This window comes from Pogona vitticeps, chromosome 2 (assembly GCF_051106095.1).
Source record: "Pogona vitticeps strain Pit_001003342236 chromosome 2, PviZW2.1, whole genome shotgun sequence".
NCBI lineage: Eukaryota > Metazoa > Chordata > Lepidosauria > Squamata > Agamidae > Pogona > Pogona vitticeps.
The window spans coordinates 299020662-299048534 of NC_135784.1; the positions used below are offsets into that span (position 1 = coordinate 299020662).

At 41.4% G+C, this 27873-nt stretch overlaps 1 protein-coding gene and 1 long non-coding RNA gene across 8 annotated transcripts in view; one reads left to right on the forward strand and one right to left on the reverse strand.

Annotated features, from left to right (window-relative positions):
* The window catches only part of RAB27B (RAB27B, member RAS oncogene family), a 120948-nt gene that overhangs the window by 34577 nt on the left and 58498 nt on the right, over positions 1-27873 (reverse strand). For 3 of the 7 annotated variants that reach the window (XM_072992916.2, XM_020800293.3, XM_078384127.1), the window contains one exon: positions 26287-26373. The exons of 2 other annotated variants lie outside the window; for them this stretch is intronic. The gene's annotated coding sequence lies outside the window, so the exon portion shown is untranslated. Of the gene's footprint in view, positions 1-5463; positions 5547-5611; positions 26146-26286; positions 26374-27873 lie in introns of those variants that run through there. 2 more of the 7 variants (XM_020800292.3, XM_072992917.2) reach the window with 2 other exon arrangements.
* Positions 769-13763, forward strand: LOC144586245 (uncharacterized). The gene is made up of 2 exons (XR_013540963.1): positions 769-3720; positions 5603-13763. It is a non-coding gene; the product is annotated as an uncharacterized LOC144586245 (long non-coding RNA).

Consider the following 27873-nt stretch of genomic DNA (forward strand, 5'->3'; position numbering starts at 1 on the left):
ATGGTTTTGATTTTTCACCAGGCATTCACAACAGTTCAGATGCATTAATCTAGACTGTATGTCACTCATGCAGTATGTAGTCTTATGTGTATCTAGTCAGAAGTACGCTTCACAGTGTCTTCAGGTGGCCATGCATCTTACACTACAAATGACAGAACTCTGCTGGGGGTGTAACTGTTTAAAGGGATCCTCTATTTAAATAGTTATGCAGCTCACATCTGATTAAAGACATAGAACCAGAGGGGGAACAGAATTTTTAAAGATGTCCATCAACATTTAGGACGTGGGCAGTGGACAGCAAGTTGTATTGTCTATTTCTGAACTGGCAGATTAATCACATATTAATTCCCAGATAAAAGTCTCTCTCTCAATCTCTTTCTTTCTTTCTTTCTTTCTTTCTTTCTTTCTTTCTTTCTTTCTTTCTTTCTTTCTTTCTTTCTTTCTTTCTTTCTTTCTTTCTTTCTTTCTTTCTTTCTTTCTTTCTTTCTTTCTTCAGGCATTTCCTCTTTTATGGTGCTGCAGAAATGGCCAAGTTTGCCAAGAATGGTAATCCATTCTTCCTTCATGTTAATAAACTGTGAAGTGGTGCTCATAATCTATTTTAACCCAGCTGGTTCAAATAGCTGCTAAACAAACCAGAAGTGTCTTGTAATCTGTTGTCTGAACCAAAATCAAATGCAGGAGAAATCAACCTTCATACATTTATCACAAGGTTTTCAAGGCTTACTTTGTAAAAATCTGGGCCTGAAAAAATCTAGCTACTTTAGTGCTAAACTGGGGTTACTATCTCGCCTTTTCCTGAATGGCTCTTCAACTGTTATGACCCTTGGAATAGCTAGTGCAAATCAAGCATTTCTTTTAAGTTCCTGTTTTCAAAATAAAGATGAATTCCAGAGCTTAGAACATTTAAAAAAGTACTTAGTTATATGTATAGGGCGAAATGGGATTCCCAGTGTGGTGTAGTGGAAAGACTGATGGACTAGGGACTCTGGAGACCAGGGTTTGAATCCCTACATGGCCATGGAAAGCCCTATTAGGGTTGCTATAAGGCGGCTCTGACTTGATGGCACAGAACACACACACACACACACACACACACACACACACAGAATGTGAAATATATTGTGAATGACAGCCAGAGGGATATAATGGATAGAGTTCCCTGCTCAGCCATAGAAACTCATTGGGGGACAACAACTGTAAACTCTCCCTTGTACATTTTACATACCTTGAAAACCGTATTAGGGTCGGAAGTGATTTAACAGCACACAACAATTGTATGAATGACCCCTTAGGTTATTATAACATCATTATAATTTTAATTGTAATTTTTAAAAAGTAAATCTTTGCTTTTCCTTTCTTTAAAGTAATTAAAACAAGAAAATTTGAAGCTGATGGCGTGTAGTGCAAAACCCATACAGCTTCTCTCCCATACACCTTAAAGATAGCTAAAGGCAAATGCATGAGCCAGTACAGTGGTGCCTCACAAAACGATGTTAATTCAATGTATTCGCGAAGGCTTTCACGGCCGGGATCTAATGGTTGTTGTGGGTTTTTCGGGCTTCTTGGCCGTGTTCTGAAAGTGTTTCTTCCTAACGTTTCGCCAGTCTCTGTGGCTGGCATCTTCATGGATGTTAATTGGATGTTAATTCATTCCACGAAAATCACTGTCTTGTGAAAACATCGTCTTGCGAAACACGGTTCCCCATTGAAATGCACTGAAATCTATTTAATGTGTTCCAGTGGGGAAAAAAATCATCGTCTTGCGAAAATTGTCCATAGAAAACATTGTCTTGCAAAACGCGGTTCCCTATTGGAATGCATTGAAATCTATTTAATGCATTCCAATGGGGGAAAACTGTCTTGGGAAGCATCGGCCTTAAAAAAAAACACCCGTCTTGCGAAACGTGGTTCTCCATTGGATTGCATTGAAATTTATTTAATGTGTTCCAATGGGGAAAAAAACCGTCTTGCGAAGCATCGGTCTTAAAAAAAAAAGTCTTGTGAAGCACGGACCCAAACATCGTCTTGCGAAAATCGGCCATAGGAAAAACTGTCTTGCGAAGTGCAACAGCGATCACAAAAAAACACTGTCTTGCGGATTAATTGTCCCGTGAGGCAATCGTCTTGTGAGGCACCAATGTATTTGGACCACTGTATATTTCAGCAGCATCACCAAAACCACCACCTCTAAGTCAGATCACATCCAGAAACTATAAAGGCAAAAGTTAGTTACAATGCAAAAGGGCTGAAGTTATCCATCTTTAAGTTATGTTTGTAGTTTAGTCAAGTTATGTCTCAGTTAGTGGGGACACAAATGGCTTATAATTAGCTACAGTGGGGTCTTGACTTGAGAACTTAATCCGTATTGGAAGGTGGTTCTCAAGTCAAAACGTTCTCAGGTCAAATCTGCATTTCCCATAGGAATGCATTGAGAACCATTTGATCCGTATCTGCTCTTTTCCGTCCATAGAAACTAATGGGAAGCTGCTATTGTCAAGAAAGGTTCAGGGAAGGCAGGGAAAATACAGTCCAGGCAGTATCAGGCAGTCTGAAGACTCCCAATCCACTCTCTAAATGCTGGGAGGAGTGAGGAAGCAGACAGACACCCTTTTCACTGGCCAACAGTTAATTGAAAGTTCAAATTTTGCACTTTCCCTGCCTCCCACATGGGTTTTTTTCAGTTTGTAACTCAAATCTAAGTATGTAAGTCAAGTTAATATTTTCCTATGAGAGTGGTTTGTAAGTCAAAATGTTCTTAACTCGGGCCGTTCTTAAGTCAAGACCCCACTGTAGTTGTGTTATCCAGTCAGCTCAACCAGTATAGCTGGAAATGCAAACAAACTTGAAATTTAAGGAATTTGAAATGTGGTAGGAAGACAGACAAATTGACCCACAAATGGTGAGCAGCTCCAATAGTTCACTCATGTATACAGTGTCAAAGCTTCCCAGGATCTGGTGGCAGTCAAAGGGATGAACTCTCAAAGGCTTTGCTGATGACATGATTGCACTCTAGAAGCAGCAATACTCGTTTCTCAGGTTGTAAAAGATTATTTGGCGATCCAATGTGCAGAGCTGTCTGAGTAGGTATGCAAGGCATCAAGGCAGTGCAAGTAAAAAAAATACTGGCGCTGAGTGTGTTTGTTCAGAGAGGAGGGAAAGTAAATAATAAAGGATGGATGGCCATGCCAGAAGAATGCCATAAGCTTCTGTTTGGCTAACTAAAGTGTGAGACCCTTAGGGCAGTGGTCCCCAACCTTGAGCCTCCAGATGTTCTTGGACTACAACTCCCAGAAGCCTTCACCACCACCTCTGCTGGCCAGGATTTCTAGGAGATGAAGTCCAAGAACATCGGAGGCCCAAGGCTGGGGGACCACTGCCTTAGGGTGCAGCAGGCCCAGTGAAGAGCCAAGCCATGCCTTAAAGTGCTTCAAGAATGTTCAAGAGTACAGTACTGGAAGATTGCTTAGATCCAGAGGCAGCTACAGCCAACACAGAGACATGACAAAGAAGACAATTTCCTGGATTTCTTCAGGATTAGGTCCCTGGCTTGACAGAATTAATGCTATCTAGCAAGGCATTAAAACAATGCTTCCTGTGGGGGGAAATCAGTTGGAAGTTCTTAGAGCAAAGGAGACCACAGACTTGCTGATCTGTCTGGAAGTGAGATGCTTCAGACCTGGATGCCATTTCCCACCACGATTTTAGGCCAGTCAATTTGTAAGTTACCTTGTGGGTTGATATGTGCATTTTATCCCAATTGTTTACATTCTTGGCTTCTCTGTTTTGCATGAGGACAATAGAAGCCATATAAGCCACAAACCTGAACTACCACAATGGCAGGTAGCCAGCATTTTACACTCAGAGGTGGTGATATTTGTACTTGTATAAAAAATACCCCTACCTCTACTCAGAATCCTTTTGCTCTTAGTTGCACAGAGTCTCTTTGTCCATGCAGCTTTTTACAGAACAAAAAGACGTTTAATGTTATTAGACACTGTGATAGGGTGATGCCCCAAAACACCACTTACAAGCTGCACATGTGGACACTGGACACCCTTGTGGCTAAGATCCCCAATAATACTTATGATTGTGCTTGTAGGGATATATATAGTTAGCTAGATATTATTATATATATAGGGATCCCTTTTGCCCCCAAGAAGCATTTGATAGCCTTAGGACTGGAGTGGGGTGACTTTTGTTTATATACATATATACATACAGTATATACATACAGTATATACATGCATACATACATACAGTATATACATACAGTATATACATACATACATACAGTATATACATACACATATACATATACATATACATATGTATATATATACTGTATACACACACACACACACACACACATATATATACATATACATATATATACATATACATATACATATATATATACACACACATATACATATACATATATATACACACACATATATATAGTCATAAGGCTATCAAATGCTTCTTGGGGGCAAAAGGGATCCCTATATATAAAAATTACTATTGGTAGAAGTGATTCACCGTGCATGGTTGTAAATTTACACAAACAGGATTTTGGCATGATGTTTTCTAGCCCAGGTACATGAAGGATCATACATATTATTGAGGATCTCACCCATGATGGCTAAGGGATCCCTAGGAAGCCTCGGAATCCGAAGTGGGGCGGGCAGGCGGGCAGGGAAACAAGAAGTTACAGTACTGATTAGCTTCTGCTTTGTTTATGAGTTTGTGCAAGTAGCAGTCCAAGCAGGAGAAAGCAGGCTGCTTGCAACAACATGTGTAACACCTTCTTTTCAGTAAAACAGCATTCTCCACAATCCTGGCTTATAGTTCCCTATCTATTTGGCCATGGTTTCTAGTGGGGGCACCCCCCCTCTCCCCTCAGGAAAGCATGCATAGAACAGTCCACTTAACCACTTGTTTTTAACTTCCTTAGCACAATGATTTCATGATATTGCTTTTTAAAAAGTTACCACAAAACTTCCTGTACACATCAGCAGAGATCAGTATCTTTAAAAGCCAACTAACAGCAATGTTAGAGTACCTGGATAATTGTACTTTGTCATAAGTATATTTCAAAAGGCTCCAATAACGAAATGAGAAATCAGAGTTAGAATCGCTTATGTCCTAAGCAAGAAGAAACACGATCCTGCTTTTATTACTAACATGTCCTGTGTTTCTTTCATCTCATTGAAAGAGGTGCAATTTTGCAGCAAGCTGGAGATAAAAAAAAAACCTCACCACCTTTAATTCCTGTTATTTCCAGCTGTTCCAACAAGCATGCACTAAGAAACAAGCAAGGCATTTTCAAATCATTCTGTGAAAAGTTTGGCTCTGACAAACATCCAAGCTGCAGCCTCTAAGCTGATTCACAATTAGCACAGAAGTCATGAAAGGGAAAGAACACCAGGAACCATGGAAAAGCAAACAAAATATCCAGACCTGTGAGCCTTTCTCTGGGCTTACTGCTGTTGCATTCCTCCAAGTTCAACTTCCTTCTATTAAAGTTGCTGGGCAGGTAAAGAAGTCACTTACCAGAATAACAGAAAACAGTACAACTCTTCTCTTTTGACTCTCACAGGAAACTTACCGGTGCCGTGAACTTTTTCTAGGCTGTGGGTTTGGTGTTCAGTTACAGAGTCCTTGTTCCGCCTTCCCAAAAGTCTCCCCACAGTCAGCTCCGCATGGACCAAACAATGCCCCAGAGCAACCCAGCAATCCTTGAAAACACTGAAGTGTGCAAAAACGAATCTACGGCTGTGCACGGCGGTCCAGGAAGATTAGATTTAGCTCTTGCTTTCAGAGAACAGCCACGCAGCACAAAAGTCAGCCTGCTTGTAACTTGGCACCACCCTCCTCGGCTCTGAGCTCCTCGCAGTGGCTTCTATCAGAAAAGGCTGGTTGGAGGAAAAAGGCGTTCCCTGTGAGCGTCCACACACGGATGTGAGGGATGTGCCCCGGTCTGAGCATACTTGTGACTCAACTCCATAGTTTGCTTACTGCTAAGTACACACTCTGCCCATTGTTAAAACTTGGCACACTCTCCCCTGTTTGGCTAATGCAGAATATTCCATATTCAAAGCAATGTGATAAAATATCATGAGACTCGATCAATGAAGGGCGAAGTTGTCATTGTTGTTATGAATCTTTAGCAGAGGCCCCTTTAGGGCCCCAAATGGAAAAAGATTATCTGCTCTTTTCTCTGGTATCGGTCTGTTTCCACTACTGCACCGTATGTCTTCTGCTATTTATTTTACATTTGATATAGCCATTGTTTTTATTTTGATCTTTCATAAGTTGTTTAATATTTCTGTACCAAAAGTTAGAATAGACTCATCTAGGAATATAATAATTTACATACTCATCACTGCGTTCTTCACCAAATAAATAACACCCTATGCGAAATGCAAAGAATGATCAAAATATTATAGATAATAAATGTAAAACAAGGCTTACCTGCATTCAGTTTGCTAACAAGGAATCGGCAACTGGTCATGTGATTATAAAGGATACTAATTGTAATATAGATGATGTATAACACTGGAGCATGCAAGCAGAATTTATGCAACACACTTTGCACTGGATGTTAACTGCAAGAAGACACTTTCTCACGGTCCTGCTGGCCTCCATCCTGTCACAGTGAAAGCCACCCAATTCTGTTTGAGCAAAAACTCCCCCACCTGGGGATGTGGGCCAAGCCCCAGGAGAATGGGGCACAATGTAGGGAGGTAAAGCATCTTTCGTTCTGTGTTACTAGGGGTCTGATTATACTAGCCCTAGATTAAGAGCTGGGCCCTCATCTGCAGGAAAATAATTAGGCCTGGGACTGTCCCAGATTCTAATCTGTCATACCCACATGAGAAGAATGACTGGATAATTCAGTTGTTTAGGTCTCTGGCTGCAGAGCCAGAGGTCGGGTTCGATTCCCCACTGCGCTTCCTCGGCAGGGGTTAGTCTTGATGATCTATAGGGTCCCTTCCAACTTTACAGTTCTAAACTATGAAGACTTTTCCAGTGGGGAGGAGTTTGAGCCCTCCCCCGCCACCCACAAGCCTGGGAATGGCAAGACGTTTGGGTCTTGCAGTATCAATCACCTGCTTTCTGTTTGAACTGGGCTGATGAAATTTTGCACAGTGCTTGACATTAGTTTTGAAATTCACTGCTTGGAAGGGACATGCTATCCGACAGGACTTGGCCTTACTTTGTTCTGCTGTTTCCCGGACTCTGCCCTCGGTGCGCTGGGTAGCCAACATGTACCTGTGTGGTGTCCTGTATAATGCAGGCTGCAACACAGTGGTTCATTTGCCCGGAAACAGCTGAAAATTTGTTTCATGATTCCATTTCAAGATATAATTTCCATACTTCATGTATCCGTTTGTGGGAAGATCTCAGCCTACCCTATGCTGTGTTAACAATGACATCAACCTCTCAGTGTGGCTAATCAGAAAAAAACTAATAAATTCAATTCAAGTTGGACTTGCAACATACCTGTTAAGTACGATGGTATCTATAGTTAGTCATAATGAAATATTGTTTGAAAAGTGATTCATTCCTGCCATGTCTTAATATTATTATTATCTGAATAGAGCCATATTCCTCTGCTACAATGTAATTTTCTTCATGAATAATAGAATAGTTTAATACAGTGGTACCCCACTTGACGACGATAATGTGTTCCAGGCAAATCGCTATTAAGCGAAATTGTCGTTAAGCGGAAAAAACCTCTATTGAAATGCATTGAAAACCGGTCAATGCATTCCAGTGGGGGAAATACCTGCTCGTCCAGCGAAGATCCTCCATAGGAGAAGCCATTTTGCATTGCTGTCTTCCGGAAATAGGTCCGGAAAACAGCGGGCGGCCATTTTGAAAACCCGACTATCAGCCATTTTTAATCATCGTAATGCAAAAAACTGGTTCCCGAAGCAGGGAACCAATAGTCATAAAATGGAAAAAACTATTGAATCATCGTTTTGTGATCGCTATAGCGATCACAGAAACCTCATCGTCAAGCAATTTAATCGTCAAGTGGGGCATCACTGTACTTATTTAATGTTGCCTTATTCAACATACAAAAACCTAAGATGATTAGTTTGTTATCAGTGGTAGGCTGGATATATTCTTAAAGAGAAGTTGATTAATACAAATCATAAATGCAATTAGACTGGCTGCCATTTTTAATATTGTATATTCCTAACATTTTGACTTTGAAAAATTATACACATGTTGGGAAAGATGTGTCAGGTATACATCTGGACACAAGAGCACAAAAAGAAAAATCAGTGGGCAGTCTTCCCTTAGAATCCACAGCAGATGGGGCTGAAACCTCTACATATTTGCAAATGCTTTACCCAGGACATGGGAAGGAGAGCCTGTTGCTATCAGAATGCTGTCTGACTACAACTCCATCATCCCTGACCACTAAGCATATTGGCTGGGGCTGATGAGATTTGGAATACTCCCCTATTTCTGAGGCGCACGCATACCCTATACCAGAGATGGCAAACCTATGGCACGCGTGCCACAGCTGGCACACACAGCCCTCTCTGTGGGTACCCGAGCCATAAGGCACCATCAAGAAATATTTACCCATCCTCTGATCCTGGATTTTGGCACTCCCCTCTGCTGGTGCAGTGGTGCAGTGGAGGGGTGCAATGGCAACCATTACCGGTTGAGTACAATGGGAGATTGGAGGACTGGTAAGTATTTCTTTGGTAATATTGCCCATAGGGGAAAAAACACAAGCATTTAACCCTTGCAGTACAGGAGCAGTTGTTTTTTCTAAACTAAAACCTCAGCATTCGGGTTTTAATTGCAGTTTTGGCACTTTGAAATAAATAAGTGGATTTTGTATTGCAGTTTGGGCACTTGGGCTCAAAAAGGTTCACCATCACTGCCCTGTACCTCATACAGTGATGCCTCAACTTACGAACGCCTTGACCTATGAACGTTTTGAGTTACAAACAGCTCCGGGTGCGGAATATTGCTTTGAGTTACGAACGGAGCTTTGACTTATGAACGAAAAAAAAAACCTTTCCTGTCCTTTTTTTGACCTAAATTCATCTTAGATCAAAAGAAGAAATTTTTCTCCTCCTAGTGGTAGAGTACAGATTAACCGGCTTTGCATTAGTTCCTATGGGAACTAATGCTCTGACTTACGAACCGTGCCTTGACATAAGGACAAAAACCAGCCGGAACGGATTAATTGGTTTTCAATGCATTCCTATGGGAAATGCTGCTTTGACTTACGAACGTTTTGACTTACAGCCACCATTCCAATGTGGATTAAGTTCATAAGTCAAGGCACCACTGTATTTGGTTCACCCATCTTGAACTGGCTAGCCAAAGGCCTTAGAAGTTGAAGCAACATAGCAGAAAGCATTGTGTCCACTGGAAAACCCACCAGTAGTCATTAGCAGGAGTAAAGCTTAGAAGTCCTCAACTGGAGTTTGCATACAAAACTCTTCTTGGGCCCAAAGGAAAGGATTAGGTCAGTCTAGATTTTGTATTTACTTTTGTGTAAGGCATCAACTATGGCACAATAAACTCACAACATTGACTTTTCTGAGTCTTCTCTGTTCTGATAAAAAAACAAATGAACCAGTTAATTGCACTATGTAACAGTTGACTAAGCTTCTTAGATCAATAGCCACTTAAAAGTGCTTTCTGACCAACTGCCATTCCTCTTGCTGAAGGTCTCCAAAACGTCTCCTGCTCAGCAGGCTATCAGTACAGTCCTTATTTATTTAATATTTTTATATCCTTTCTTCCATCTTGGAAATCCTATCTAAACTCTTGAAAGCTTCTGACAATCTGTGCATACAACGTTGAGCAATAGATAGATAGAATCATTTTAAATAAGGCAGCCTTCTCTGTTCTTATCTTTATGAGGGTAAAACTAGATGTTAATGGAAATATATACCCTCTGTGATAAAAATGCTTTCCCACCAGCAACAACAACCTGAATTCCCAAGGAGGCTTGTGCTTATTATCTTCCAGGAACCAACTGCAGTGAAGTGCAAGATACAGAGGTAAAGAAAAGCAAGCACTGGAGCACACAAACGCACATTATATGTATCATCTAGATTGACCCTGAGCTGCACTTGCTCACTGAGAATAGCAGCCTGATACTTAAATAATAGTGAAATTGGGGATTTGCTGCCACTTTGTCAGTGGAATGGCTCTCTTCCCCCTATTCATGCTCAGACCAGAGGAAAATACAGGAAATATATAGCCAGAAAAATACAAAGACAGCAGGAAAAGGGCAGATGTGCCAGCCGTGTCCATGGAAGTACAGTCTGAACTCACTCACTGATCAGGAGTCCTGTGCTGGTGCCGCCATGCCCCCAGAATGTGAGAAAAATCAGGGCAGGAGGCAGCTGCGGCAGTGCCGAGGCAATTCCATGGCATTCTTGACGAAGGACTGACAAACTCAGGAGATTACTGGCTCATGGGCAAAATGCTTTTTTCCCCCCTTCGCTTCTCCAAACCACAGTGGAAGAAAGCCTTACAGTCAGCCTGCAACAATCAGCAAAACAATTGACTACTAGACTGGGGACAGTTACAGGGAGCATACAACTGCTACAAAAACTGCTCTGGCTATCAATCAATTTCTGGGCTCAATTCAAAATGCTGGTCATTACCCACAACCTCCCTCCCCCATCCGGCTTGGCTCCAAGCTATCTGGAGAACCATATCTCACCATACGAGCCGTCTCAACATTTAAGATAGTCAGAGAAGGCCCTCCTCTCGGTCCTATGGCCAACACAGGCACAGCTGATGGGGTCACGAGGGACAACCTTCTCTGTGGCAGCTCCCAGGTGATGGCATGCTCTCCCTCAGGAGATCAGACTGGCCCCTTCCTTTTTTATCCTTCCACTTGATAGTTTAAGACCCATCTTTTCAGGCAGGCTTTTAACAAGCATGACCAAGTCCCTGAATACCTTTTTCATTTTTAAGTTAAGGTTGTTTTTAACATTTTACATGTTTTTAATCAGTTTTATGGTTTAATTTAAAGGGATGTGGTGGTGGTGCGGGTTAAACTGCAGAAGCCTCTGTGTGCTGCAAGGTCGGAAGACCAGCCGTCGTAAGATCGAATCCACGCAGCAGAGTAAGCTCCCGTTGCTTGTCCCAGCTCCTGCCAACCTAGCAGTTCGAAAGCATGCAAATGTGAGTAGATAAATAGGTACCATCTCGGTGGGAAGGTGACAGCATTCTGTGTCTAGTCGCGCTGGCCACGTGATCACGGAAACTGTCTATGAACAAACGCTGGCTCTATGGCTTGGAAACAGGGATGAGCACCACGCTGTAGAGTCGAACATTACTGGACATTTGTCAAGGTGGAACCTCTACCTTTATCTATGGTTTAATTGTTTTTAATGTATATGTTACTGTGTGTTTAAGTCTATTCTTTTTTATTAATTACTGTGTGACACTTTGAGTCCCCTTATCAGGAGAAAGGTGGCCAATGAATGAATGAATGAATGAATGAATGAATGAATGAATTTTATTTTCTGAAGAGATAGCTGTGTTTATCTGTGAAAGCATATCAAGAAAAATCCAACCCCACCAAAAAAAACCCCTAAATGTGTGGCACCTTAAAAACTAACTATTATATTTTAATGTGAGCTTTTGTGGATCAGGTCCATATGTCTGAAGAAGTGGACATGATTCATGAAAACTTATATTAAAATATAATAGTTTTTAAGGTGCCACTTATTTTTCTCTTCTTTTGTTTTGTTTCTTTGGATTTTGCCTAATATAAATTAAATTGTGTGGTTCAGTATGCAAAGTGGGAGTTCCTTGCTGATGATGCTTGAGTTATAGCTCCAATATTTGATGTGAGACTGATAAGTTTATAGAAGTGGAAATAAGAATGACCACTAATGCAATCAACATCAGCCAACAGAAATCTTGGCCAATATCCTGTTGCTTAGCATAGTAAATCATGCTAGAATATGGCCGGTAAATTAGTGCAGCTTTTGGAGGAGTCATCTCCCTAAATCCCCATTGATTCAATGGGTCTACTCTGGTGAGTAGACTTTGTCTAGAGGGGCGGGGTATAAGTTCAATAAAAGTAAAAAAGTAAAAGTAAAAGTCTATGCTAAGCAACAGGAATTTGGCCTCTGAATACACCACATAATCATCCAATGTTTACTTCCTTCAGAGGTTCCAAAAAGGGGAGGATGCCTTCTGAAAATGTAACGTAATCCAAGGTAGTATCTCTAGTTAAGTCTCCACAGTGAGCTATTTCTGTACAGTGCAAGGTTATGATTAAGGTTTTCTCTTTGAAACAGGTAATTGGACTTGCTTTTAGGCATTGCTTTGAAGCAAGCCGAGCAAGTTTTTCTTAAAGATAGACTCTATCAAGACAACAGGGTAAACTCAAGCTCCCTATTGCCCCAGAATAAACAAAGCCATGGCCCAGGTCTATCATAAGGATGTAGAAAAAAGAAATACGAAATATAGTGAAGCCATGTTTAGATATCTCAACTTTTCTATCACTGTCCAAGTTACATAAACAGGAAGACATTATTAATTGCTTGCATAACCTTCTTTAACCCCTTAGCCTTCAACAGTATCAGCAATGCCATTTGCTTCACTTACTTACCTTAATCTCTTATACTCACCTCCAAGCACCCCACTTTGCTGCTCCTATTCCCCAGGATCAACTTAGACGGTCTAGTAAGCAAATAGTTAAATCCAAGACTTCTGTACCGTTTAAATTAGCTTGTAGAGATGGGCACGAACTGCAGTTCAGTGGTTCAGCCATGTTTGGTGCTGCCTAGGTGTTATGCAGGCTCCATGCACCTCCCTCTCCCGCCTTCTCTCCATTCCCTAGGGAACATGTGCTTCCCTTCCTGCCTCCCCAGGATGACTGCCCACTTGCAGATCACAGAACACGCTTTCTTCTTCCTCCTTCAGTGCCTGCCCACTCAGAGGCAGTGCTGTGGGCTTCCCTGCCTTGCCTGCTTGTCTGAGTGGGTGGCAGCTGGAGTAGCAGGAGGAGAGAAGACCGTGCTGCCATCCCTGAATGGGCAGTCATGCTGGGGAGGTGGGGAGGGGAATGTGCATCACTGGGTGAATAGGGGAGCACACAGAGGAGGATAGAGAAGGGAGTGTGTAGCACCCACATAACATCTGTGCGGGCACAGCACTAAACTTGGCCAAATTGCCAACTGCAGTTCGTGCCCTTGTCTATTAGCTTGCCTTTTTTTGTGACAGATTACCAGGAAGCAAACATGGGCCTAATATGTAAATCTGATTTCTCAGGCTCACCACTCTTAGGGAACTGCATCATTAGAGGCCCAGTGTGATATAAGTTCATAAATATGCATCTGGAATCTCATGTACTTTGACCCTTGGCCAAATGTTCTTATAACATTAACTTATTTTCCTTTTTTCTTTTTGCTTTTGTCGTACTCTGTCCTCTATGCTGATTGTTCTGTTGCAGACAGATATCATAATTCTGTTGATAAAACTGCAAAATTGTGAGTGGGTCATTCTCCTTCCACCTGCAATGTCCTTGGCATGAGAATGGGAGGACAATTCTGTCCCGCTAGCAGACTTCTATTAGTAAGGTAACAGATTTACACAAGTAATAATGGCTGTGATGTCATCAACTGCCAAATTACTGATGGACAGAATAACTACTATGAGAATGTTGAGAGGGAGAGAACAATAGGCTGTGACTGAAAACCAGTAACATTTTGACCAACGAAAATTAGAGATGAGTTGATTTCCCACGTCCTGTCCACATTCTGTGGGTTTACTTCTACCCAGAATCCTGCTCCATTTGCCCTCAGGTTTAGCTGAGCTTCAAATGTCATTTAGAGAATTTCTAAAATTAATTTTGGGAACAAGACATAATTTGCTCTCACACCTTTTCTGTTTGTGTCTCTTTTTCCCCCCACTTACAGGTTTCTGATGTACTCCACTGCATGTGGGTGTATTTTGGTTGAAGCAATCAATAGGGCACTGAGAAGTCATTGTGGTGGTAGTGGTGTCACCTGGTTTCCTTTGTGGCCTGTGGGGAACTTCTGCTTAAAGGTTGTAGCTGCATTCTGTTCCAGTGATGTGAAAACACTCCTGGCAGGAAGCAGCAGTTGCCAGCAGGTGAGGTAGCCCCTTATTCTGCCCTTTTGCTTAGAGATAGAGCATAAGATCAAAGGGATATTTCAGCCAATCCTGATTACGATTAGGTAACTAGTATCCTATCTATCTCTCTCATAACATACTATGTAATCATGCTAAGTAAAGAAAAGAGCTCTCTGGGCGTTGTCAGTAGGCTCCGCTGGCTCGGACATCAGCTGTCGACTCCTTTGCTTTGTTCTCTCTCTGAGGCAATTAGCCTTCCTTTGTTCCGTGATCAAGCACAGTTGCCATCATTCAAGTTTTCTGTTCACAGAAATTTGAATGAGGGGATATGTTTGTTAACATGCAAATGAATCTGTATAACATGATTGTGTTCAAACTATGAGCTCTTATAAGAAGAAAAGCCCTGAAATAATCTATGACTAATTCTCTGAAAGGAGTGTGAGATAGTACATGTTAACAAAGTCAAGCTGATCAGCTGTTGTGTGCTATTACAACATGGCAATATATTGCAAAGTATGGCAGGCAAGCTTGACCTACCTGACAACACATCAGCAGAGATATGATTCGGTGTCCCGCTGACATGTTAGCTCTCTGAATTCCAAAGCCAATCCCTTTATTCCCCATGAAACATTTAGGCAGAAATTGCTCACACAATGTACAAACTGGCTCATGTTGTCTCATTCCACCAGCCGTTTCTGTTACTTGAGCTAGGGAGCATATGGATTGGAAATCTAGCAAAGAACCATAGTTTAGCTTGAGCTGTACACACCATTTTCTCTGCAGAGGTATGTACTCTGCTTGTTAACAGGTTGGTCTTATTCAGATGGACACTGGATTTCTCAGTGGGTTCATTAAATATGTGTATATTAAGTCCATAATCCTAAACCCAACTGGATCCTTAGTTCTGATCTTTGATAATTAGTATTTTGATGGGATCAGAAAATAATCTACAACTCATTCAATGCAAATTGCTTTAGTCTGTAAGAGTTACTGTCCCAAGACAGCTAATACAGTTCTTTATTAATGGTTACTTCTAGGCTTCACCAATAAATGCCATGGGATTTCTCCCCCACCAACACATTCCACTGACTGGAATTTTTTAAAACATTATCCCATTGGCAAAGTGCAAGATGGTTGTATTCTCGAAGGCATTGAAGGCTGGGATCTGATGGTTGTTGTGGGTTTTTCGGGCTCTTTGGCCATGTTCTGAAGGTTGTTCTTCCTGACGTTTTGCTACTCTCAGATGCCGGCCACAGAGACTGGTGAAACATCAGGAAGAACAACTTTCAGAACACGGCCAAAGAGCCTGAAAACCCCATAACAACCATGCAAGGTGATTATTGGAATAATTTTATTTCCCTCATAGTTTTTCTTGTGAAAAATAGCAGTCAATGTACTATTGCTTGTCTTAACTAAAGCAGAAAACACAAAAGAAAAGGCTAATCCCTGGTACAAGGGGGTTAAGTGCTTTGTGGAAATCTCATTTGAATTCCAGACTGAATTTTAAAAAAATGCATGAGCAGTGGGAGAAACCCCAGCCTGGGAAGCAGCCTAGATGACCTCTGGATCTTTTCTATTCCAGTGCTTCTTTTATTTTTTTTTTCCAAATCTCCATTAGAGTGGTAGATGAAAGCGTTTGCAGCCTGGAATTGCAAATACCTGAGTGCTTTCATTTTTAAGGCAGATGGCCTGGGTAAAGATAAAAGATAGGATTGAAAGGGATTAATTAGCATTTACCAGGGAGGAATGCAAAAGAGGGGAAAATCATTCATTAATATTCATTTGTGTTTAAATGCGTTATTTCCATTCCAGCCTATTTGTGTCTCTGCTGGAGTAGCATTTCCACCAAGCATTTTACTAATCAGGGATTTACCCCTGCCAGTCTTTGTGTGAGAGAGATGAATATTCATAAACAGAACTGAAGAAAAGCACAATGTTCATTCTGCAACGTTTAACGAAGAGTTCATTTGCCACATACACAAAACTCACAGGCTTAACTTTATACATAAAACAGAAAAATCAGGACAAGTCTTAATTAATGAACTTGGGGCCTGGTGGGAGTGATATTTAGCATTTATGTTGTGTTTCAGACCATACATTATCTACCAAAGGGCTCTGCTACATGTTGTAATACTCCTGGTTTTGTTTCGGGTTTAGCATGAAATTGATTAAAAAATATGTGCCCATACAACGTACAGTTAACATTAAACCCTAGAACCTTCAATGTACAAGACCTGTGCTCAAGAAGAGCCAAACTTAATTGTACAGTTTGCACAGCGCTAGAAGCAAAGATTTCCTCAGAGGTTAGTTTTGTTCATTTCAATGTGAACTGGCATCAGTCCACATTTGGCAAATTAGACCAGTTTGTAGGGTTTTTTCCTCCACCTTTTTAAATAAATAATAATAATTAGGAGATAGAACTGACTTCTTTTGCATACCTGATTTCTCTGGCATTTATTTTTTTATTTGAATTTGTATGTCTAAAGGAAAAATGTTTCAAGAGCAGGAAAATATGATTTCCTAGCATTGCCAGGTCTTGGTTTTGAGTCTGAGATTCACTTTTTCAGGTCCACTCTCTAAATCCAGATTTTGGACTAGAAATCTCCCAGAACAGGATGCTACCAGTTTAACCAAGCCATCCTGTCTTTTGGAGTTCTTTCCCATGGCCTCAGGACATGCTACAGTACAGTATTGACAAATACTTATATGTGGGTTTTTTTTTTCGTTATCTTGCATAATCAAAAGCTGCTATTGCTGGAATTCACATGTTGGCCATTAAATCATCTGCATAAAGTTCACTGCACGGTCACTCTGTCACATAAATGATCTGTCACAAATTAAGGCTGAAGGGCACACTGCAGCATGAGGGTTCACTGCCATTGATCTCACAAGCGCTTGGCCCTAAGTATCAAGTTTTGACCCTGGAGTTGTAGCAAGTTGAATGCTGCTGACGTATCAAATGAGGGTCTGGCTCTAAGTCAACTCTTCCCACTAGAACTCCTTAAAACATTGTTTGTACAGTATTCATTTATTCTCACTTAGCCTAATCCGGATCATGGCCAATGGTGTCATATGTTGCCTACTCAGATAGTATTACCAGCTAATACGGATCTTCAGGAAGGCTTTTCCTTAATGACTGGTGGTTTGAGAAGGGTTTTTAAACGAATTGTTGTGCTCTACGGTTTTAAATGTGTTTTAATATTGATTTTATTTACCATTTTTAATATAATCCTTGTAGAATTCTTTTGAAATATGTATATATTTACTGTTTTTAGCTTTTGAATATTTGTTTTTATTATCTGAGCCATCTTGGATCTCTTTAGGAGGGACAGGCAGGATAGAAATATTTTATATACATGAAACATAAATTTGGATTATGGTGTAATTTGTGCCATTATTTGTTCATCAGCCCAATCAATGAATACTTAACAGAACTCTCTTTGCTAAGTATAAAGGAGACTTTACATCAGGTTAAATCACCACCAACAAACTTCATATATTTTACCAATGTGCCCAAATAAAAGGTCAGTGAATGAAAAATTTGCTCATGCTGATAATGTATGAGCAAAAGAAAAATATGTTAAACTAATAGTTGAAGGAGATTATTCAGCTATGTCAAAATATACTTGAATTTTCTTGATCTTAAGCAGCCCAGAAAGTAATGTGTTGCCACAGAGTTCCCATTAACCTCTATGGAATTTGTATGAGAAAGTTTTGGGTACAGTTTGAGAGTACATCAAGGTACAGCAACCTAAATGTAACCAAGCATATCTGGGTCTGCTCAGTGCTTGAACAGAAGACACCCTGGGATACAGGTAATTTGCTTTTAGTTCTACTGAAGGCAGGCTGAATATAAATTTAATAAATTCTCAGTGGAACTGGATATTCATATACATGTTGATTCAGATGTACACCTTGAGGGAATCCAGACCATCCTCTTTGCCTGGTTGACCTAATGTTGCCACTATATTTGTAAGATCTGTTCAAACTGTCTGCCTCTCTTCCCTGCCACCCGCATCAGTTTCACACCTTCATGCAATTGTTATTCCACATTAGGAATGAATGCTTATGGCTATAAACAGACCAAACATTCTGTTCCCCCTTTCCCTCCTCTCCTCTCCCTCTCATCTTCTTGGCCCACCTTTCTATTTTCTCACAGAAAGTACACTGAGGAGAGCAGGGATGTAGGCATGACTCGACTCATCTCTCTCTCTCTCTCTCTCTCTCTCTCTGTGTGTGTTCTGTCCTTTTTACTATACTGTTTTTCAATAAAGTAGGATGCCAATGGGAAAGGGGTATGCCTTGCAGAATAGATTCTTCAAGTGAGAGAAGAAGCAGGGTAGATGACATGGAGGCATTTAATATTGCTAACATTACAACATCATATGAACAGCAGTTGTGCTAGTAAATTCACAGGATGCCCCATTTATCCCCCTGTTCCGTAGGGGTGGGTGCTGGTGGTCTTATCATGATGTCCCATGTTTGAATGCCATAACATACTGCCAACATTCAAATCTGTTGTAACATCATGTCAAGCAGGCTGCATAGCTCAGTGAGTTAGCTATCTACCTGGTTGCGGAGCAAGAGGTTGGGGGCTCAGTTCCCCACTGCACACCCCAGGCCTGCGTAGCCTTGGGCCAGCTGCACAGTCCTAGGATATACCCTGCAGAAGGGATGATAAACCACTTCTGAGCACTTTCTACCTAGAAAACCCTAAAAACCCATAAATCAGAAATGACATGGCACACACACACACACAAACGTAATGACAAAGTAAAAACACATGAACAGCAGCTGGGAGATAAGGAATGAATGCAGGCCCAAAGTAATAATCAGAACAATCCATGTAGAAAGAGATGACTAGGCAACTGGGGGAATGCCGCAGAATCAATTCACTACTGACACTGTGGGTAGCGCCACTCCAAAACCATAGGCTGACAGAACATTGTGTACAAGTATTCCAAGCAAGGTTTTCTATAGCTATACAAAGTACAATTAGTTCTTCTTGATGCTTTAACCATGTTAAGAAAAAAGACAGCTAAACTGCAGATAAACATGGGTCTCATTATGGGTGGTGGCATGCCCCTTTTGCACTGTGCTCAGAGTTGTGACTCACTGTGGTAGAAGAACAGGCATGTAACCCTTGTGCAAAATCCCTCCCTGTTTAGTTTAAAGAGTTTTACTCCCCCTTGTTGACTGGGCATTTACTACCTAAGTAGTTACACAGGATTGTTGTCTAAAATCCTTATTTTCAACGGCATAGCTTACACAAAGCAAAACGATATGTCTTCTTTGTTTTAACTGGCCATAGGGTTTTCCTTCCTGCCACAGGTATGTAAGGTAATTTAGGATGCTATGCAAACGTTGATGAGAGCTGAAGACAAATTGCTTAAATCCAGACGGCAAATCTAACTGATGAATATGGAAGTAAATATCAAACGCCTGGTCCAGTTGCAATTGTTTTCATTGCCTTGCCTTCTGAGACTCATATTTTGTGGCCTAAGTGGCTACACTGCCATAAACTTAAATTGCTGCATGAAAATACCAAGGAGATGTAGTTGCTAACATTATAGAAAGAAAAGCTTTCTGTGGTTTCAAAAAGCAACAATGACCTTCCTTTTTACTCCACAAATGTATCAGGAAAAAATGCTTATGAATGTGCAAAATAGTAATAGCTGTAGAACAGTAATAATTCTAATCTATGCTTACAATCATGAAAAACTTGCCATGCCTGAGAATAATGCATGTGGCAGACGACACTCACAGTCTTTTTTTTGGGGGGGGGGGTGAGCAGAATATACTTGACTAATAGGTAAGGGGGATAAGGGAGATAGGAGAAAACTTCATTGTAATAAATACATTGCTCTGTAAAATTATTAGGGTGTACATTAGTGTGTCAGGAGATAAACTAATCCTGAATTGAAGCTATCATCCTCTGGATGCAGTTGTGCTGCTTCTGCAGGATCATGTTCTCAAGTTGGGAACGCTTCTGCACCAGCAGCCCCTGCAAGATGATTATCTGTCTTCTGGCCACCAATGAGCCATGCTTTAACAGTCTCCAGGTTAAAGTACTGTAGCGAGCTATCTGTTGAGATGCCCTTAAAGAGTATTCAGAAACTGTACCTAGTATCATTATTAGTCTTCTGCTGTCTTTCTGTGACTCTGAAATGAAAGGGTCTGTAACACCCAAAGTGAACAGGTATTAAACAACACAATAAGATGTGAAACAGCCTCTGTAAAAATAGTGTGAATGGAACAAAGGTCTCCCTTTACCTGCATTTATGTAGTTGTCTGATCTGTAATTTTACCATTCCTCCAAGATGTTCAGAGTCATATATGAAAGGTTACCACAGCTTTGTAGTCCCCACTGGGCAGATATGAGAGATATGGAATTCACAGTATGTACCAGTTACAGATGTTGGGGAAGTGTGAAAGCAAGAGGAGAAGGGAATGACAGAGGACGAGATGGTTGGACAGTCTCATTGAAGCGACCAACATGAATTTGACCCAACTCCAGGAGGCAGTGGAAGACAGGAGGGCCTGGCATGCTCTGGTCCATGGGGTCACGAAGAGTCGGACATGACTTACTGAGTAAACAACAACAAACGAGTTACTTGTCTTCTACTGTGTTTTAATGTTTGAAAAACAACAAGCACAATTCGGACCAGTGTGCCAAAGACAAATAGTGTAGGCCGGACCTGGACAAAGTGCATCCCGAAGACCACATACAGCCCACGAGCCGCTCCTGTCTGGCCCGCAGACAGTTTTGAACATCAAAACCATTTATAGCTTTTTGTCTAAAGTGGATCAGTTGCTTATCTTTAATATACCACAAAAAACCTCTTTAGTATTTGTGAAGATTAACAAGTTTAAAATAAAAACAATAATAACATCACTGTTTCATTTTATTTGGTTCGGCCCCCAAACACAGTTCAGATTTTTCATGTGCCCCACCCCCATAGAAATTATTTGCCCACCCCTGGTTGTAGGCATTGTCAAACTGGGAATAGCTGGTTAAACCTGAGTTTCAGGGTTTCCTAAAAAAACATCCAAGATTAAAAATGGCAACCACTTTTATTATCTTTCACCCACATAATCATGGCATATGGTAAGTACATCACTTTTCTGGGTTTCCATTCAAGCTTACCCATCTGCTGTTCATGACAGGTTTCCAATGGATGTATTGATTGAAATCGGCTCTATCTTAGCCCATGATGACTTAGACTAGAGATGATGTTCAATCAAGTTTCACACAGATGAGTCATGGGCTTTTTTCCCTCTTCCCACCCGAACCACTTTTTCACAACGATAATGTGGGTGGACAGTGACTAATGTTAGAGAAAGCAAGCTCATCCAGGCACATTGATTTCCACTCAAATATATCACTCATCCTTCTCTACATTCAATTTAGACTCATTTTCACTTCAGTTGTTTGTTCGCAAATTCTATTGGCATTAACGTGGTTCAATTCTAAATCAATGTGTGTAGGAAGGGTAGGGATTTCCTCCCCTCCCCTTAACAGTCTGTCAGCATCCTGTGCCTCCTCTCTAGAAGAACCATGAAAGATCAGACTAAAGACCTATCTAGTCCAGCTTTCTGTTCATAAAGGACAGGAAGTCCTATGAGATGTCCACCAGAAGGACATGACTCCAACAGCACCCTGTACCTCACATTTAAGAACCATCCTGCCTTTGATGCTGGGAGTGATATACAGCCAGCCTGAGTAGCAGCCATTTATGACCACTGCCTGAGTTATGCACTGTTAAGCTGGAACTGACTTATAATAGGGCTTTCAAAGTAAGTGAGATATTTAAGGGATGGTTTTACCAGTGCTATGCTCCAAAGTAACATAGCCAAATGCAGGTTTCCTAGTCCTAGCCTACAATATTACATGTGCATTAATTTACCCAGTCCTCCTTTAGAATTGTCCTACTTTGCAGCCATCACTATATCAATAAATTAGACAGTTCCCTAGGTATTCTGTAAAATATACTTCTTTATTGGTCCTGAAATTCTTGAGGATCAAGACCTGGAAAAACTGGTTGTGCGAGACTGCAGTAAGGGTCAGCTGTGAACAGAACTGATTTAGTTGGCCAGCGCCCCTAACATCATCAAGACATCTCACTGGAGATGTTTTCCAGATCTTTGAAAAAAATAGTTCCTTTATTTAAAAGAAGACGTTTGTTCATTCGTTTAGTCATTTAGTCGTCTCCGACTCTTTGTGACCCCATGGACCAGAGCACGCCAGGCCCTCCTATCTTCCACTGCCTCCCGGAGCTGGGTCAGATTCATGTTGGTTGCTTCGGTGACACTATCCAACCATCTCATCCTCTGTCGTCCCCTTCTCCTCTTGCCTTCACACTTTCCCAACATTAAGGTCTTTTCCAGGGAGTCCTCTCTTCTCATGAGATGGCCAAAGTATTGGAGCCTCAGCTTCAGGATCTGTCCTTCCAGTGAGCACTCAGGGTTGATTTCCTTTAGAATTGATAGGTTTGTTCTCCTTGCAGTCCAGGGGACTCTCAAGAGTCTCCTCCAGCACCACAATTCAAAGGCATCAATTCTTCGGCGGTCAGCTTTCTTTATGGTCCAGCTCTCACTTCCATACATCACTACAGGAAAAACCATAGCTTTGACTATTCGGACTTTTGTTGGCAAGGTGATATCTCTGCTTTTTAAGATGCTGTCAAGGTTTGTCATCACTTTCCTCCCAAGAAGCAGGCATCTTTTAATTTCGTGGCTGCTGTCTCCATCTGCAGTGATTATGGAGCCCAAGAAAGTCAAATCTGTCACTGCCTCCATAGCTTCCCCTTCTATTTGCCAGGAGGTGATGGGGACACAAGGCACCACAAGGCAATTAAAGAACTGATGATGGTAGGTGGGAAGCTTTATTTCTATGTCTTTTTAAATGTAGACTAACTTGAAAGATAGAGGAAGGGCAGGATTTGCCACTGATTCATAGTTCAACTTGCTTGAAAGTTATGCCTTGTCATGTAGACTGAGAAAATTCAGATCATACCTTAGGTGAAGAATTAGCTGTGAGTCTTCTTTAATACTATATCTGTCTTCACACTTACTGAGAAGTAAGTCTGGTGATTTCAGCAGAATTCAATTTTAAATAAGCAAGCTGGAGGGTGACGTTGTAAGTGTGGTCCAAGCATTTGAAAAGAAACTTGTCTCTCAATCAATACGCACTGTCAAGTGTAAATCACTCGTATTACTGCACCAGGAGCAGAAATTGTGCTTAGTAATGATTTTGATTATCTAAGTATTTCTCAGTCTAGACATGCTAGGCAAGCCTGCATTTTTAAAAAGAATGTAATATGTCGTTATAACCTTACATGAATGGAATAGAAACAGCTCTGCAAATTGAGAGTATGATGACCTTAGCACTAGTGATTTCGAAAACGTCTAGGAGGAAAAACTGTGGAAAAAATAAAGGGATTTATTCAGCAGAAAGTGTCTAAGATGTTGTTTTCGTTTGGGGCAGAGGAAGAGAGAGAGAGAGAATCCATTGTGATTTCAGCTGCTTTTTATATAACTGAAATGAAATGATAAGAAAGTTACCAAAAAAATCTATTTACAAATCATTATACTGTAATATAGCAATGAATCAGTTGATTGTTTTCTTTTTGAAATGCTCTTAAAACTTAAAGTAAGGTACACCTTACTGAAAGAAGAAAAAATTTTAGTAGAGACAGATTTTCCTTCTGCTTGTCAATGAGAGCCTGGATTTATTTACGTACATCCTCAGACACTTTCTTACATGTGCCTGGAATGACAGCTACAATGAGGTTTTGGCATGTGGAAGTTTATTTCATCAACTAACTGGCAACACCGTAGATGCTGTTACTTGCACAGTAATTGCTTTTTACCAGTCTGGTTTAAAGTAATTGCTTTTTACCAGTCTGCAAACACATTCTCATCCCTTCACAGGTAACAATGGCATCAAGAGAGTTCGGCATTAGTTGTATAAACATGGGAATTCATTCCAGGTTTGTGAATACTGTATGAGAGTGAAGTATCTGCCTACTGGACCAGTGGGACTTTAAGTGGAATTCCTACTCTGGAGTTCTTTTCAGGATAGGGCACTTCATTCATAAGACCTTCTATGGAAATGTAGACCAGCCAATGAGATCAAAAACAAGAGACTTGATTCTGGAGCATTTCCTCTTTCCCTCCCAAAAAAGGAATAGCTGGACCTTTCAAGAGAGGGGAAGGGGCTTATGAGGAAACCATTTGCCATGTGAGCTTCCAGGTGATATTATTGCACATGGCCAAAAGGAAAACTGTCCCCTCGTATTCCAGCAAGCTTTAATAGAAGAGGATGTGGTGGAAAATGGGGCTATTTTCTCAGCCTTGCTGAAACTATGTTTCTGCTTTCTCCCTTTTCTTCCCATCTTGTTTTTTTCCTTCTGTGTCGCATCTTTGTAGATTGTAAGCCTACAGAGACTGCCTTTTACTCATTACCAGGAACCTCCTGCACAAGTCTTTTTTGTCTGAGGAACTATATTTTTTAAAAAACTATTTCCATAAACAAAACTCTGCAGGTCCCCAGGTGATCTTAGCTGCTCTGGAAGAATCAAGAATTCTCTGTTCCATTACTGCTATGCTGGAAAGGAAAACTGGGCTTCAGTCACCTGCTGAAATAGTCCTCCCTATGCCATCAAGTCACCAATATTTATATCTTCATTGTATAAGTTATCTGAGGGAAGTCACTGTCTTAGTTTGTTGCATCAAAACGAACAATATGCTTGTGGTACCTTAAAGACTAACACATTTTACTTAGCCTAAGCTTTGAATTGTGGTGCTGGAGGAGACTCTTGAGAGTCCCCTGGACTGCAAAGAGAACAAACCTACCCATTTTGAAAGAAATCAACCCTGAGTGCTCACTGGAAGGACAGATCCTGAAGCTGAAGTTTCAACACTTTGGCCATATCATGAGAAGAGAAGACTCCTTGGAAAAGACCTTGATGTTAGGAAAGTGTGAAGGCAAGAGGAGAAGGGGACGACAGAGGATGAGATGGTTGGACGGTGTCATCAAAGCGAGCAACATGAATTCGACCCAACTCTGTGAGGCGGTGGAAGAAAGGAGGGCCTGGCATGCTCTGGTCCATGGGGTCACAAGGAGTCGGACACGACTTAATGACTAAACAACAAAGCTTTCAAAGACTGCAGCCCATTACTTATGATACACAGAGTGTAGCTTCAATTGGCATTTTATGCACATGCAGAGGAGGAACAGAAAGGAAGAAGCAACGAGTACCAAGATATACCAAATACGTGTACATATACATGTACACACATACATATACATAATAGCAATGAACTCATAGTACTAGTCTTTATGTAGGCAAAACAGCTCCATCTACGCACAAAAGGCAAGTACCGGTAGGCTTAAATGAACTGCAAGTTAAAACCCAGTCCAGTGCAAGCATAGGACAACAAGCAGTACCTCCATTCTCTCATAGTGAGAGGAATTTCGTTGTTGTTGGTCTGCACTTTCCTATGTACCATATGAGGTACATCAAGTCTGGATCGGTACCCCAACTCATAGACAATTCCTCCATTATTACTCTCCCAAGAGTTGTTAGATAATATTTTGGAGGAAAAATATTAATTACATATACGCGCATGCTACCAACATACCCTCCAAATCTAGTGGCCATCAATTCTTCTTCAAAACTAAAATGCCACAACCACATTGTTTCCCTTTCTGTCATATCTCTGAAGCCAAGATGCACCTCTTGCTGTGTTTGTCTCTTAGATGTGATGGGTGAATATGGAAGTTGGGGCTTTTTCAGTTTGGGCACTGATATTTTGGCATGTCCTCCCCAGGCAAGTCTATTTGGCCCTATCATTGCATTTACAGTGCTGCCTCGCAAGACAAATTTAATTTGTTCCGCGGTTAATGTTGTCTTGAGAAAAATTCATCTTGCAAAATGTGTTTTCCCATAGGAATGCATTGAAATCTAATTAACATGTTCCTGTGGGCAAAAAAATGTCAGAACAAAGTCACATTTGGTTTATAAAGGGTTTGACATCACCTGCTTGCAAACTGCACACTCAGCACTGAGCCCCTACCGAAACATTCTTCACGCGGTTAAAACATTTATCATGAACACAGACACAGTCCTAGATGTCAGTGTTGAAAAACAAAGCCGTCTTTCTTACCTGTTTTCTAACACTGTAGAATCTTTCAAAGCAGGAAAGTGAGGTAAAATCAGGTCTTGTTTCCCATCACAGCTTTTTCATGAGACTCTGCGGGTATTAGAATGAAGGAAAGGTGGTGTCAACAGTGAGGAAGGCCATGTTCTTCCACAGAGAAAACACTGCACAGCATGTCAATGGATGTTAAGCATGTAGGTAGCTCAACGCACATCATAAGTACAGAGAAACATGATAGAAGATTAACTATGTGAAAAGATGAGCCTGATAATGGGGTTCAGCTGCTGTGTGTGGATTGGCCGAGTGTGCGAGTGCATTGCTCAAGTGCCTTCAACAGGCCCAGGCCCACAAACCCAGGGGAGCCTGGGAGGGAACGAGTCTCCTGGCCCCCTCCTAGCCATCAAGACTGCACTACTGCAGGTGGAGAAAAGGCTACTGCCTGAGGCAGGGCAGCTGGAGGAGAGTGTGATGGCAGGAATAAGAGGGCAGGAGCTCCAGGGCTTAGGGGTTCATCACTCATGACAGATGAAGGGGAGCCTTGGGACCCATCTTCTGTGCCTCTGCAGAGATGCAAACAGGGATAGAGGATAAGGTGAGCCACCTCTGGTGACCAGCCTGCTCAGCCACGGAAGGGGTCAAGGTGTTGAGGTTCTAGCAACACAGCCAGCATCACCAGCACCACCCCACCCTTGGCATCCTCAGCATGTGACAAGAGCCAAGGGGCCTACTTCAATCCAACTTCGGCATTGGAGATGCAGACAGTAACAGGTGTAGCAAAGGAGGCTCTGTGCCTGGATTTTCAGGGATCCCAGTGAAGTCAACTGAGGCCCCAGCCATACTGACGTGCCCCAGGGATTTGTGCCCAAAACTCCACTCTCTGGGAATGCAGGAGAAGGGCAGCAAGGGATGACTCTGAGCTTTTATTGAAAGCTGTTGTGAGTGACCAAAGCAGACTGGAACCTATGAGCTTTTTGCTAGGGGACTCCTCAACCAACTGGTTGTAAAACATTAGAGAGAAATGGCAAGAAACATTCTTTGATGCATCTAAGACTGTTTCTGAAGCATACAGTGGTAACCATTTCAAGGGGCATGTGACTGAAGAGAGTTTTTTCCATCCAAATCTGCATCAATTCCTTATCATCTACCAGAAATCACAAGAATGTTGTGGTTGATCAACACAACTAAGACTGTCTTGGTGCTCTTGCATAATAAATTTCACATGGGGCCGTTAGCCCATTCAAAGAATTGATGATGTCACCGATTCTGTTAGCCACATAGCATCTGTATCTTTTAAGGCAAACAGGCGACTCTAAAAGTAAATTCAAACACAACCTCAAAAACAGATCTGATGAAAAATAGCTATGACAATTGCTTTGTGTTTGGGTGAGAAGTGGTTAACAGATGAAAAAAAGAGTTAATTCTGGGATTTTCCCAAAACCACCCCCTGTGGGTTTACCTGGCTGCTAACATACTTCAGGTGCCAGCTTGGACAATATCATCCTTCTGAGGAGGTCACTGGAACACCTCTGTGGCCACTTCCCCCTCCACAATATCTCACTCTGTGGACTCCTCCCTCGGAGTCACACATTTGGT